Source organism: Ranitomeya variabilis, chromosome 1 (genome assembly GCF_051348905.1).
Source record: "Ranitomeya variabilis isolate aRanVar5 chromosome 1, aRanVar5.hap1, whole genome shotgun sequence".
Taxonomy (NCBI): Eukaryota; Metazoa; Chordata; class Amphibia; order Anura; family Dendrobatidae; genus Ranitomeya; species Ranitomeya variabilis.
In genome coordinates, this window is record NC_135232.1 from 99,787,187 (window position 1) to 99,802,304 (window position 15,118).

The following is a 15,118-nucleotide window of genomic DNA, read 5'->3' on the forward strand; positions in this document are numbered from 1 at the left end:
CCCCAATTCCCTATGCCCAACTATTATTATACAGTTAGTTAAGATTGGCAAGCTTCAGAAACAAGAATGGATGTTTTTGGCATTAAAATGGGCACTGTAGGTGTTTTCCTGGCCTCCACTCACTGCCGACTATGCTTCCCCATTGACTTGCATTGGGTTTCGTGTTTCGGTCGATCCCCGACTTTTAGCGATAATCGGCCGACTGCACTCGACTCGACTCTGGACAAAATCGGGTTTCCCAAAACCCTACTCGATCTTAAAAAAATGAAAGTCGCTCAACCCTACTCCCCATCTCTACCTCTTGTAATAACTGGTAAGAAAAAGGGTGGTAAGTAGTGTTGAGCATTCCGATACTGCAAGTATCGGGTATCGGCCGATACTTGCTGTATCGGAATTCCGATACCGAGATCCGATATTTTTGTGATATCGGGTATCGGTATCGAAACAACATTAATGTAAAAATGTGTAAAAGAGAGAATTAAAATAAAAAATATTGCTATACTCACCTCTCCGACGCAGCCTGCACCTTACCGAGGGAAGCGGCAGCGTTCTTTGTTTAAAATTCGCGCTTTTCTTTCCTTTACGTGAGTCCCGGCTTGTGATTGGTTGCGTGCCGCCCATGTGACCGGGACGCAACCAATCACAGCAAGCCGTGACGTAATTTCAGGTCCTTCAGGATTTTAAAATTACGTTCCGGCGTTGTGATTGGTTGCGTCGCAGTCACATGGGAGACGCAACCAATCACAAGCCGTGACGTCACGGGAGGCTGGACACGCGCCCATTTTAAAATTTTAAAATGCGCGCGTGTCCAGCCTCCCGGCTTGTGATTGGTTGACCGCGGCGCAACCAATCACAAGCCGGGATGTCACGGGAGGCTGGACACGCGCCCATTTTAAAAAGCGCGCGTGTCCAGCCTCCCGTGATGTCACGGCTTGTGATTGGTTAATGGCGGCCATGTTGCCGGGAAGCGGACCAATCACAGCAAGCCGTGACGTAATTTCGTCACGGCTTGCTGTGATTGGTCCGCGTCCCGGCAACATGGCGCCGTGACCAATCATAAGCCGGGACGTCACTGGAGGCTGGACACGCGTGCTTTTTAAAATGGGCGCGTGTCCAGCCTCCCGTGACGTCCCGGCTTGTGATTGGTTAATGGCGGCCATGTTGCCGGGACGCGGACCAATCACAGCAAGCCGTGATGTAATTTCGTCACGGCTTGCTGTGATTGGTCCGCGTCCCGGCAACATGGCCGCCCTGACCAATCACAAGCCGGGACTTCACGTAACCAAGTAAAAGCGCGAATTTTAAACAAACAACGCTGCCGGTTCCCTCGCTGAGGTCCAGGCTGCGTCGGAGAGGTGAGTATAGCAATATTTTTTATTTTAATTCTTTCTTTTACACATTTATATGGATCCCAGTGCCTGAAGGAGAGTTTCCTCTCCTTCAGACCCTGGGAACCATCAGGAATACCGTCCGATACTTGAGTCCCATTGACTTGTATTGGTATCAGGTATCGGTATCGGATTGGATCCGATACTTTGCCGGTATCGGCCGATACTTTCCGATACCGATACTTTCAAGTATCGGACGGTATCGCTCAACACTAGTGGTAAGGTAAAAATATATCTTTATTAAGTAACAACAATTATAAAAATTAATTTTTAAAAAGACAGGACAAAAGGAAGCCTCCAGTAACGGGGAGAAAAGCAGCAATTAGACAGCACAAGAAAATGCACTGTGGGCAGGTAAAGGAGAAAAAATGAGGCAAACAATGAAAATCGGAAAGGCTGGTGCTCATTATTGCCTATAAGTAATTAAAAGCATAATAATATGAAGCCCAGTAGGCACCAAATGGTTCCTTTAAAGAGCTGTCTTTTGTCAGTGCAATGTTATATGAATCTCTGGAGATTGATAGAGCCCAGAAAGTATAGCTTTACAATGTCTTATATCTAATATATAAAGCTGAATGTGTGTGTGTATGTATGTATGTGTGTATGTCCGGGATTGGCATCTGAACCGTCGCAGCTACAGCCACAAAATTTTGCACAGTCACACGTCTGGACCCCGAGAGCGTCATAGGCTATGTTGTGAGGTGAAATTTTAACCCCGCGCTTTCCAATTCACCAAACAATTTTGCCCCTATCTACATAATGGGGAAAAAGTGAAAGGAAAAGTGTCGGAGGCGTCGCAGCAACAGGCACAAAATTTTGCACAGTCACACGTCTGGACCCCGAGAGCGTCATAGGCTATGTTGTGAGGTGAAATTTTAACCCCGCGCTTTTCAATTCACCAAACAATTTTGCCCCTATCTACATAATGGGGAAAAAATGAAAGGAAAAGTGTTGGAGGCAAATTAACAGCTGCCAGATGTGAACAAGGGGGACTTAAAGAATGAGAGCGATGGCGCCAAAGAGTATATACTGTACAGTTGCTAAGGTGGGGCCCCGACATGGGATAATCACCACACCACCACGGGGATATGAACACACACACAAAATGCGCCACACACTACCACGTGCTCAAACACATATACCACCCTCAGCGCACATTTCACCACACATACACCAACCTCGCCACATAAAAGTTGAAACACAAAAGTCGCAGCTCAAAACTCGCCACACGCAAAACTCTCCACATGCAAAACTCGCCACACGTGCAAAACTCACCTCATGGAAAACTCGCCACATCCAAAACTTGCACACGCGGAAAAATTGCCACATGCACAAAAGTTGCAACACATGCAAAAGTTGCCTCACACAAAACTTGCACATACTCAAAAGGCACCACACAAAAAACTCGCCACGCACAAAACTCGCCATGCGCAAAACTTGCTGCACACAACTTGCTACACTAACCTGTCACATGCAACTCGACACACAAAAAGTTGCTACACGCATGTTGCCACACAAAACTCATCTCACAAAAGTCGCTACATGCATGTCGCCACACGCAACTCAACACACACAACTTGACACACGAAACTCGCCCTAAAACACACACAAGTCTGGTATTATCCTTCAAAAATAAAAATCTGATTAATAAGCTGAAAAACTACAAGAGCAACAAATGTACCATATAGGAATCCGGCAGCTGTCAGTCACATGACCAGTCTATTATGTGTATGTGTGAGCTAATATATACTGCCAGGGGGTGGGCTTACTGTTGGCTGGAGATTTATCAGGCTGCCAATTTAGCTTACAAATACTGAGGTAAAAATACTGACCAAATAACGTGTGAACGAGGTCTAATACAGGAGGAGATGACATACAGATATATACTATATACAGGAGGAGATGACACACAGGTATATACTATTTACAGGGGAGATGACACACAGGTATATACTATATGCAGGAGGAGATGACACACAGATATATACTATATACAGGAGAGATGACACACAGGTATATACTATATAGAGGAGGAGATGACATACAGGTACATACTACATACAGCAGGAGATGACATACAGGTATATACTATATACAGAAGGAGATGACACACAGGTATATACTATATACAGGAGCAAATTACCTACAGGTATATAGTATATACAGGAGGAGATGACATACAGGTATATGCTATATATAGGAGGAGATGACATACAGGTATATACTATATACAGGAGGAGATGACACACAGATATATACTATATATAGGTGAGATGACACAGGTATATACTATATACAGGAGGAGATTACATACAGGTATATACTATATATAGGAGGAGATGACATACAGGTATATACTATATACAGGAGAGATGACACACAGCAGGTATATACTATATACAGGGGAGATGACATACAGGTATATACTATATACAGGAGATGACATACAGGTGTATACTATATATAAGGGAGATGACAAACATGTATATACTGAGGTGAAAATGAGAGGTGTGAGGTGAAAATGAAAAGGTGTGAGTGCAAAATGAGAGGAGTGAGGGAAAATAGTGGAGTGATCGGAAAATGACAGATGTGAGGTCGAAATGACAAGTGTTAGGGGGGAAGGAGAGGAGTGAGGGGGAAAATAAGAGGAGTGATGGGGAAAATGAGAGGTGTGAGGGAGAAAATGAGAGATGTGAGGGGGAAAATGAAAGATGTGATGGGGAAAATGAGAGGCGTGATGGGAAAATAAGAGAAGTGAGGTGCTATAACTAACCACAGATATTTACTATGCCCAGGCAACGCCGGGCTCTTCAGCTAGCTTAGATTTACAATCTCCATGCTTTTCTCATGGTCAACTTTATGTGGCCTGTTCAAGAGTTGGGACAGCCAAAAATCTGTTTGTCTTTGCACCTGAAGGAAAAACTAAGAATGTCGTTTATCAAACGGCTCTCGAATAAGTAGTAGAAAAGTACTTCACATTACTTGGCCAATTTAGTTAAATCTGTGTGGAATATCTCTGGTGTTGAAATATATGTTGTAAAATGCTTCTATTAGCTTAGTTTTTGCCTTTTAATAATTACATTTCAATCTATTTGTTTTGTGGTTTTTTTGTGCAGAATAAATTTTTGTTAACACATTCTATTTTGCTAACAGCAGTTATTACCCCGGGCGAAGCCGGGTAGTACAGCTAGTATATTCATATATCATGATGTAAAAAAAATACATGTTTTCCCCTCTTTTTTTACCATGCCGACGAACAGAAAAAACACCCATATGTTAGGGGTCGAGTTCCCACCTCTGCACAGGGGGAGTCTCGAACCATCTCCGCTGCGGTCTCCCATTCTTCTCCAGTCACAGTGGAGCCTGCTCGGCGGAGGTGTCGGTCTCAGCATCTGGCTCAGCCTGATACTGACAACTAACCTACAAAAAAAAAAACAAGGATCCCTAAAATATAACCTTTAATAGGGTAATTTAAAAATAGACTTTATTAATCAATAAATTTAAAAGTAAGAAGGCAATAAATGTACCTAAACCACCCTGTATAATATACTAGTACATCCTACCTAACAGTGGAGGTAGGCACCCTACTTTACCGCGGTAGGCGCCCCCACTCCTCGAAGGCTAACCCTGTTGTTGCCCTCAAAACTCCCTACAATGCAGGAGACCTAGTAAGTACTACAATAGGCCACTATAATAGCACCTACCTAACAGTGGAGGTAGGCACCCTAAGTTGTTACGGTAGGCGCCCCCACTCAGCGGTGGCTGACCCTAGGGTCCCTTACTCACCCTGTATTTAGGAAAGATAAAAGATAAATGTCCCAATACACCACAGGAACCCGTGAAAGCACAAAAAACAGAAAAAAATGGAAAAAATATCAAGAAAAAAATATCAAAAATGAACAAAAAAATGTGGATATACTTCAGACTACTGCAGCCCAGAAAGATGATCTATAAAATATACTGGTCAAATAGGCAGTAGACTGACAAGTCCCTAAGGGACCACGGGTAACCAGAGTGTAATAATATACCTTAATCCGAATAGATAATCATAAACGATTATAGCACATGGATAACTTAGAATGTGCAAATATAAAATACTCTCAGCATTCCTCTATTGTCTTTAGAGAAATATAGCCTTATATACCCTTATCTTGCGATATAGTGCTCAGAATGTGAAAAGCTGGAATTTATATAAGCACTAGACTCTCTGCTGAACTAATAGTATACTGGCTCAATGGCCGATATCACATCTGTCAGAGCAAGACAAGGATATAAGTAATTAGGAGAGAAGATTTACAAGTAGTGGGGACATGCTAACCACCAATTCTTGTTAACATTTAGGAGACTATTACCAGTTCATTTACATGTGAATATTTAGAAGACTCAGTCATCCTGCTGATATAGACAAATCAGAACAATTGCAAAAACTATACTTATCAGCATGCTGGAAGCTCCCATTTTTGTTCGTCCCACCACTGTCTCAAATGAGGATGGTTTCAGTAATCAACTCTCTCGAGCAGTCCCCATACAATGCCCGACGCGTTTCCCCCCCCTTTTTTTGGGGGTGACGGGGGTTCATCAGGGGTAACACAGCCACATACACCGATGAGAAGATAGAGGAGCTGTAAGGATAAGATCCACTCACCATGTTCCCCTTTATATAAAAGAGCCGTAGAATAGCAACTCCGGCGTCCAAGCCGCATGGAGTTCACGTCATCAGTATGCGGCTAAACATAATTAAACCAGAGGCGAGCTGTAGAGAACACACAGTATCCACAGTGTGTAGCGAGCTCTATAGGCTACATAAAGATGGCCGACACCACCGCCTTTCAGCCGCTTGGAGTGTGCGTCATCAATACGCACCAGGGTTTACACAGAAACTAGTGACCAGCCGGAAATCAGAAGCTAAACATAGGCAAAATACAGCCAGACAGAGTGGCTACAGGAAAATGGCCGGCAGCGCCGCGCATGCGCAATGTCACCCGCATATGCTCGACGGTCATAATGAACTAATACAAAAAAACCGGACTAATCCGGAAGAAGATAATATCAAATCAAAACAATAGTTCATCAAACACAATCATCATTCAGGAGATCATTATATTAAGGGGTAAATGTAACATGGCAAATATAAAATGGACCAAATATTCGGAAAATGGAACTAGCAATGAAAAATAAAGTCAAAAATAAAGAAATAATATAATATGTAGTGGATCATATTTAATGACCCAATAAATATATACATATCAATATATATGGCTTAGAACGGACCATAAACAGTGGCTAAATGAAGCTAACAAAGGACAGTTGTTCATTAAGGCCCAAAGGGCTCATAGATTTCAATAGATAAATCCATCTGGATTCGCGTTGTAGGATCTTCCTGTCCCAATCCCCCAGTCTGACTGATGGTGTAATCACCTCAATGACCTTAAAGGATAGAGAGCTCAAATCACCACCATGCACAGTGTTGATATGACGTGCAACCAGTGTATCTCGACCATGTCTGATATCTCCCAGATGTTCGCTAATGCGAACCCGAAATTCACGTTTTGTTTTCCCTATGTAGTCCTTCTGACAAGAACAAGTACACAGGTATACCAAACCAATCGTTCTGCAATTAGCGAACTGCCTCATCACAAAAATCCTACCTGCGGCCGAGCTCTTAAAAGTCTTAGACACTTCTACAAATTTGCAAAAGGAGCAGTGTCCACATCTATAGGTACCCGTCGATCTGCTCATAAGCCAGGTGTTCTGTCTTTTTGGGGGAATAAAGTGACTATGGACTATACTCTCCTTGATAGATCTTCCCCTCCGGTAGGTTATCGACGGGTGTGGAGACACATAATTACCAATCTCAGGGTCAGATCTTAATATTTGCCAGTGTCGTTTAAAGATATCATATACCCTCTTGGACTGGTCATCAAAGGTCCCAATGAGTCTTGTGATATTTTGACCATCTACATGGGGTCTAGGTACCAATAGCGATGTTCTGCTAGAACCTAGAGCAGCACAGTACGCCGAGTCTATTACATCAGCTGGGTATCCCCTGTCACAGAACCGATGTTTGAGTTCTAGCGATTTGGCTTTGAAATCACTCAAAGAGGAACTGTCCTTTTGGGATACCTCTTTTTAATGGGAAGGGGTGGTGGCTCTCCCATCTTAGAAGGCTATTCGTAGCCGTTGGTTTACGAAAGATGCTTGTTCCCAGAGAGCCATCCACTTGTCTGCAGATAGTAACATCGAGGAAGTTTATGCTCTGCCCACCAATTTCATAGGTGAAAAATAAACTCTCCAGAGTGGTATTCAAGTATTGTAGAAAGTTAGTGAAAGAGCAGGTGTCACCCTTCCATAATATCAGAATATCATCGATAAACCTGCCCCAGAAAATAATTCTGGGGCTCCATATATCATCCTCATCCTTGAAGACAAAAATGTCTTCCCACCAGCCCAGGAGCAAGTTGGCATACGTGGGGGCACAAGGGCTCCCCATCGCTGTGCCCCTGAGCTGGTGGTAATACTTCCCGCCAAAAAGAAAATAATTCCGCTGTAACACAAAATTAAGAAGTTCGAGTAGAAAAGTATTATGTGATGTATACTGAACTCCCCTGCTGCTCAAGAAATACCCAATAGCTTGAAGACCATCTTTATGCATAATGCTACTGTAGAGTGCCTCTACATCAATGGAGGCAATAATAGTATCTGGCTCAATAGAGACCCCTTCCAACTTAGTTAACAAATCACTAGTGTCCCTGATGTAAGATGGGAGAGCTGTCACAAAAGGTCTCAATAGTCTATCTAAGTAGATACTTGAATTTTGGGATAGAGCATCTACCCCCGATACAATTGGGCGTCCCTTAAGGGGACTCAGCCCCTTATGGATCTTAGGCATAGCATAAAAGGTTGCTACCATAGGGGATTTGGGAAGAAGAAAATCAAATTCGCTTTTTGAGATAAGTCTAGACTCTAAGGCTCGTGTTAAGATCCTCCGTAATTCAGATGTAAACTCAGCCGTAGGATCATGTTTTAGTACCTCATATGAAGACCCATCCGACAGAATAGACATACACATCTCAGTGTATCTAGTATGATCCATGACAACAATATTACCGCCTTTGTCCGAAGGCTTTACGACAATAGACGTATTGTTTCTCAGGCCTTCCAAAGATTTCCTTTCTGATATAGTTAAATTAGGGTGAGTAGAATCAAAGCCTGGGATGATATTGTTCATCTCATCTGTCACCAATTTTTGGAATACATCAATACTGCCAAAACTACTCGCCGGTGGCATCTTTCTACTGACCGATCTAAGGTCAGAAAAGGGACCTTCCCCAGTCGTCCTACTCCCTTCAATGCTCAACTCAGTCAATATTTCAAGGTCGGTTCGGTCATCAACCGAGATACCTAGTTTTCGACACTTTTGTATGTCATTTTTATGAAAAAATTGTCTCCATCTGAGTTTCCTCGTAAAAAGATTGAGGTCCTTAATCCAGGTAAAGGGGTCAAACCTCATTGTTGGAACAAAGGTGAGACCCTTACTAAGTACTTGTTTTTCTGTTGTGGTCAGAAGGTATGATGATAAATTGATGATCTGATTATCATCTCCTACCGGCCGTGTCATTACTTCTGATAACTGATGGGGTTTCGGTTCCGAAGATTGTACATAAGTCCCCCCCGATCCTCTAAAAAAGAGGAAGAGGAGGAAGTAGAAGGTTGAAAACCCCTGTCTGGACCAAAATTTTGCCATCTTCGCCCCCCTCTCCGACCACGATTTTTTGATCTGGAGAATTGTTTAGACACGGCTCCCCTCGGTGTTGAGTCAATATCTGAGGAGTCAATATCTGAAGAGGAAGCTTCCCCCCTCACTGTCGTAGTAGTCTGTAAAGAAGGATAAGCTCTCTTCTCCTTAAACTCTAAACAGTCTTTTATAAAACGTTTATGCTTCCTCTCTTTTATTTCCAGATGGAATTTCTCCACTGAATTTTTGAGGGTTTCCTCTCTATTAGCAAATTCCGAATCGTTTTTAAATTTCAAGATATTATCAATAAGTTCCTTAATTTGGAGGAGGAATTTTCCAGAGTCTTCTCCTCTTCCAACAATATATGCATAAACCTCAGTGAAGAGGCAACTGACTCCTCCTCCCACTTAACCAATAAAGCGGGGGACACACACCTTGGGGCTGGCAACAGATGTATTCTCAGACCCCTTGGGACAATTTTGTGTTTGATATAATTGTCCAGGGATTGAGCCTCCCACCAGGATTTGATGTTATTTTTATATGCTGATAGAACATCCGAAAAAAGTGACCTCAGAGTCGGGGTAGATGATGTACCAGTTGCACCATCAATGTCCGAAAAAACCTTACCTCTCTCGCATCATCAAGCCATCTTTTATTATCTAGTGGTCCTGAAAGAAAACTAGCCATCACAACTGAGCTAACACAAAACCAAACTACTATAATTCGGAATCCTAGAACCGACAACTAACCTACAAAAAAAAACAAGGATCCCTAAAATATAACCTTTAATAGGGTAATTTAAAAATAGACTTTATTAATCAATAAATTCAAAAGTAAGAAGGCAATAAATGTACCTAAACCACCCTGTATAATATACTAGTACATCCTACCTAACAGTGGAGGTAGGCACCCTACTTTACCGCGGTAGGCGCCCCCACTCCTCGAAGGCTAACCCTGTTGTTGCCCTCAAAACTCCCTACAATGCAGGAGACCTAGTAAGTACTACAATAGGCCACTATAATAGCACCTACCTAACAGTGGAGGTAGGCACCCTAAGTTGTTACGGTAGGCGCCCCCACTCAGCGGTGGCTGACCCTAGGGTTCCTTACTCACCCTGTATTTAGGAAAGATAAAAGATAAATGTCCCAATACACCACAGGAACCCGTGAAAGCACAAAAAACAGAAAAAAATGGAAAAAATATCAAGAAAAAAATATCAAAAATGAACAAAAAAATGTGGATATACTTCAGACTACTGCAGCCCAGAAAGATGATCTATAAAATATACTGGTCAAATAGGCAGTAGACTGACAAGTCCCTAAGGGACCACGGGTAACCAGAGTGTAATAATATACCTTAATCCGAATAGATAATCATAAACGATTATAGCACATGGATAACTTAGAATGTGCAAATATAAAATACTCTCAGCATTCCTCTATTGTCTTTAGAGAAATATAGCCTTATATACCCTTATCTTGCGATATAGTGCTCAGAATGTGAAAAGCTGGAATTTACATAAGCACTAGACTCTCTGCTGAACTAATAGTATACTGGCTCAATGGCCGATATCACATCTGTCAGAGCAAGACAAGGATATAAGTAATTAGGAGAGAAGATTTACAAGTAGTGGGGACATGCTAACCACCAATTCTTGTTAACATTTAGGAGACTATTACCAGTTCATTAACATGTGAATATCTAGAAGACTCAGTCATCCTGCTGATATAGACAAATCAGAACAATTGCAAAAACTATACTTATCAGCATGCTGGAAGCTCCCATTTTTGTTCGTCCCACCACTGAATCAAATGAGGATGGTTTCAGTAATCAACTCTCTCGAGCAGTCCCCATACAATGCCCGACGCGTTTCCCCCCCCTTTTTTCTGGGGTGACGGGGGTTCATCAGGGGTAACACAGCCACATACACCGATGAGAAGATAGAGGAGCTGTAAGGATAAGATCCACTCACCATGTTCCCCTTTATATAAAAGAGCCGTAGAATAGCAACTCCGGCGTCCAAGCCGCATGGAGTTCACGTCATCAGTATGCGGCTAAACATAATTAAACCAGAGGCGAGCTGTAGAGAACACACAGTATCCGCAGTGTGTAGCGAGCTCTATAGGCTACATAAAGATGGCCGACACCACCGCCTTTCAGCCGCTTGGAGTGTGCGTCATCAATACGCACCAGGGTTTACACAGAAACTAGTGACCAGCCGGAAATCAGAAGCTAAACATAGGCAAAATACAGCCAGACCGAGTGGCTACAGGAAAATGGCCGGCAGCGCCACGCATGCGCAATGTCACCCGCATATGCTCGACGGTCATAATGAACTAATACAAAAAAACCGGACTAATCCGGAAGAAGATAATATCAAATCAAAACAATAGTTCATCAAACACAATCATCATTCAGGAGATCATTATATTAAGGGGTAAATGTAACATGGCAAATATAAAATGGACCAAATATTCGGAAAATGGAACTAGCAATGAAAAATAAAGTCAAAAATAAAGAAATAATATAATATGTAGTGGATCATGTTTAATGTCCCAATAAATATATACATATCAATATATATGGCTTAGAACGGACCATAAACAGTGGCTAAATGAAGCTAACAAAGGACAGTTGTTCATTAAGGCCCAAAGGGCTCATAGATTTCAATAGATAAATCCATCTGGATTCGCGTTGTAGGATCTTCCTGTCCCAATCCCCCAGTCTGACTGATGGTGTAATCACCTCAATGACCTTAAAGGATAGAGAGCTCAAATCACCACCATGCACAGTGTTGATATGACGTGCAACCGGTGTATCTCGACCAGTCCGGTTTTTTTGTACACTCCAAGCGGCTGAAAGGCGGTGGTGTCGGCCATCTTTATGTAGCCTATAGAGCTCGCTACACACTGTGGATACTGTGTGTTCTCTACAGCTCGCCTCTGGTTTAATTATGTTTAGCCGCATACTGATGACGTGAACTCCATGCGGCTTGGACGCCGGAGTTGCTATTCTACGGCTCTTTTATATAAAGGGGAACATGGTGAGTGGATCTTATCCTTACAGCTCCTCTATCTTCTCATTGGTGTATGTGGCTGTGTTACCCCTGATGAACCCCCGTCACCCCAAAAAAAAAGGGGGGGAAACGCGTCGGGCATTGTATGGGGACTGCTCGAGAGAGTTGATTACTGAAACCATCCTCATTTGAGACAGTGGTGGGACGAACAAAAATGGGAGCTTCCAGCATGCTGATAAGTATAGTTTTTGCAATTGTTCTGATTTGTCTATATCAGCAGGATGACTGAGTCTTCTAGATATTCACATGTTAATGAACTGGTAATAGTCTCCTAAATGTTAACAAGAATTGGTGGTTAGCATGTCCCCACTACTTGTAAATCTTCTCTCCTAATTACTTATATCCTTGTCTTGCTCTGACAGATGTGATATCGGCCATTGAGCCAGTATACTATTAGTTCAGCAGAGAGTCTAGTGCTTATGTAAATTCCAGCTTTTCACATTCTGAGCACTATATCGCAAGATAAGGGTATATAAGGCTATATTTCTCTAAAGACAATAGAGGAATGCTGAGAGTATTTTATATTTGCACATTCTAAGTTATCCATGTGCTATAATCGTTTATGATTATCTATTCGGATTAAGGTATATTATTACACTCTGGTTACCCGTGGTCCCTTAGGGACTTGTCAGTCTACTGCCTATTTGACCAGTATATTTTATAGATCATCTTTCTGGGCTGCAGTAGTCTGAAGTATATCCACATTTTTTTGTTCATTTTTGATATTTTTTTCTTGATATTTTTTCCATTTTTTTCTGTTTTTTGTGCTTTCACGGGTTCCTGTGGTGTATTGGGACATTTATCTTTTATCTTTCCTAAATACAGGGTGAGTAAGGAACCCTAGGGTCAGCCACCGCTGAGTGGGGGCGCCTACCGTAACAACTTAGGGTGCCTACCTCCACTGTTAGGTAGGTGCTATTATAGTGGCCTATTGTAGTACTTACTAGGTCTCCTGCATTGTAGGGAGTTTTGAGGGCAACAACAGGGTTAGCCGTCGAGGAGTGGGGGCGCCTACCGCGGTAAAGTAGGGTGCCTACCTCCACTGTTAGGTAGGATGTACTAGTATATTATACAGGGTGGTTTAGGTACATTTATTGCCTTCTTACTTTTAAATTTATTGATTAATAAAGTCTATTTTTAAATTACCCTATTAAAGGTTATATTTTAGGGATCCTTGTTTTGTTTTTTTTGTTTTTTGTTTTTTTTTTGTAGGTTAGTTGTCGGTTCTAGGATTCCGAATTATAGTAGTTTGGTTTTGTGTCAGCCTGATACTGTGCAGATGGTTACTGCTGCCTTTCCAGGCTCAGCCATTGTAGCCAGTACTGGTCAGCGGCGAGCAGACGTCTCTGGGACTAAGTCCTGCTTTTCCCCTTCTGAGCATGCCCAAGGTAAGACCTCTCATTGGAGGTCAGGGGTCACATGCTCAGGTACTGCAGCACCTCCCGTTGGTCCTCTAGGAAGGCTGCTTTTTTATCTCGATCCAAGAATCCCCACGTCCGCACGCCCCATTGGTCATATTATACGCTACCCCAGGGTTGGTTCCTGACCCGAGATAAGCCTGCTGTCAGATGGGGCTTATTTTAAATGAGGAACTGGTGGCAGAATACCGTTTTGTTTTAGTGAGGAACTCTAGCAGTGATGGCTGGGAGGTTTATATATATTTCCCAGGCCAGGACTAGTGATATATATTCCCCCTCACTAGGAGCGCTGTTGTGAATTAGACTTTTTTGGCTCCCTCTTGTGGTCACTAGTGGTATGACTCTGAGATTGTCTTTCCCTAGTTTGGCACCCACCTGGGTCGTTAGTCCAGGGGTGTTGCTATATGAACTTCCTGAATTCTTAGTCTGGTGCCTGGCATCGTTGTAATCAGTCCTTTCTGTTTGCTCCTGTCTGCTGGTCCTGGTTCATGCAAAATTAAGCTAAGTCCTGCTTCCTTGTTTTTTGGTTATTTGTATTGCTCTATTTTTTGTCCAGCTTGTACTAAATGTGATTCCTGATTTTGCTGGAAGCTCTAGGGGGCTGGTATTCTCCCCCCGGGCCGTTAGACGGTTCGGGGGTTCTTGAATATCCAGCGTGGATATTTTTGATAGGGTTTTTGCTGACCGTATAAGTCATCTTACTATATTCTGCTATTAGTCAGTGGGCCTCTCTTTGCTAAATACCTAGTTCATTCTTACGTTTGTCTTTTCTTCTTACCTCACCGTTATTATTTGTTGGGGGCTTGTATCCAACTTTTGCGGTCTTTTCTCTGGAGGCAAGAAAGGTCTATCTTTTCCCTTCTAGGGTTAGTTAGTTCTCCGGCTGGCTCGAGACGTCTAGAACCAACGTAGGCATGTTCCCCGGCTGCTGCTATTTGTGGTGCTAGGATTAGCTATACGGTCAGCCCAGTTACCACTGCCCTATGAGCTGTTTTTTTGTGTTTGCAGACTTGGTATTTATTGCAGAGACCCTCTGCCATTGGGGTCATAACAGAGCGCCTCACTAACTCGTACCTATAAGGGAAGCCTTTCTGGCACTATTTGCCCTCAGTGCAGTTCCCTGACTGGCCTGAGGCAAGTGGTGGCGCCAAAATCGACACCCCCCTTCCCCTGTGAGATCCCTTAGAGGGTCCTTACAAAAAAATGGTGGTGGGATATTGGCCATTTTCTATACAGTCTAAGAGACTGGGTTAATACGCTCCACAAACCTATTCAGGCAGCTGCCTTACACATATTGGAACATGGTCATTGCCACACTAAGACCTTTACCTCAGCTTTGTAGCACTGCCTGTCACCTGAGTAATGCACTCCACACACCTCGACACTCTCTGGGACATATCCTGTAATTACTCCATTGTTGCTCAAAACCATGCAAAAGATATATTCTGCCTGGTTGGGTAGTTTCTAGAAGAATTGCATAGGTTTGTGTTGTGAATTTGCT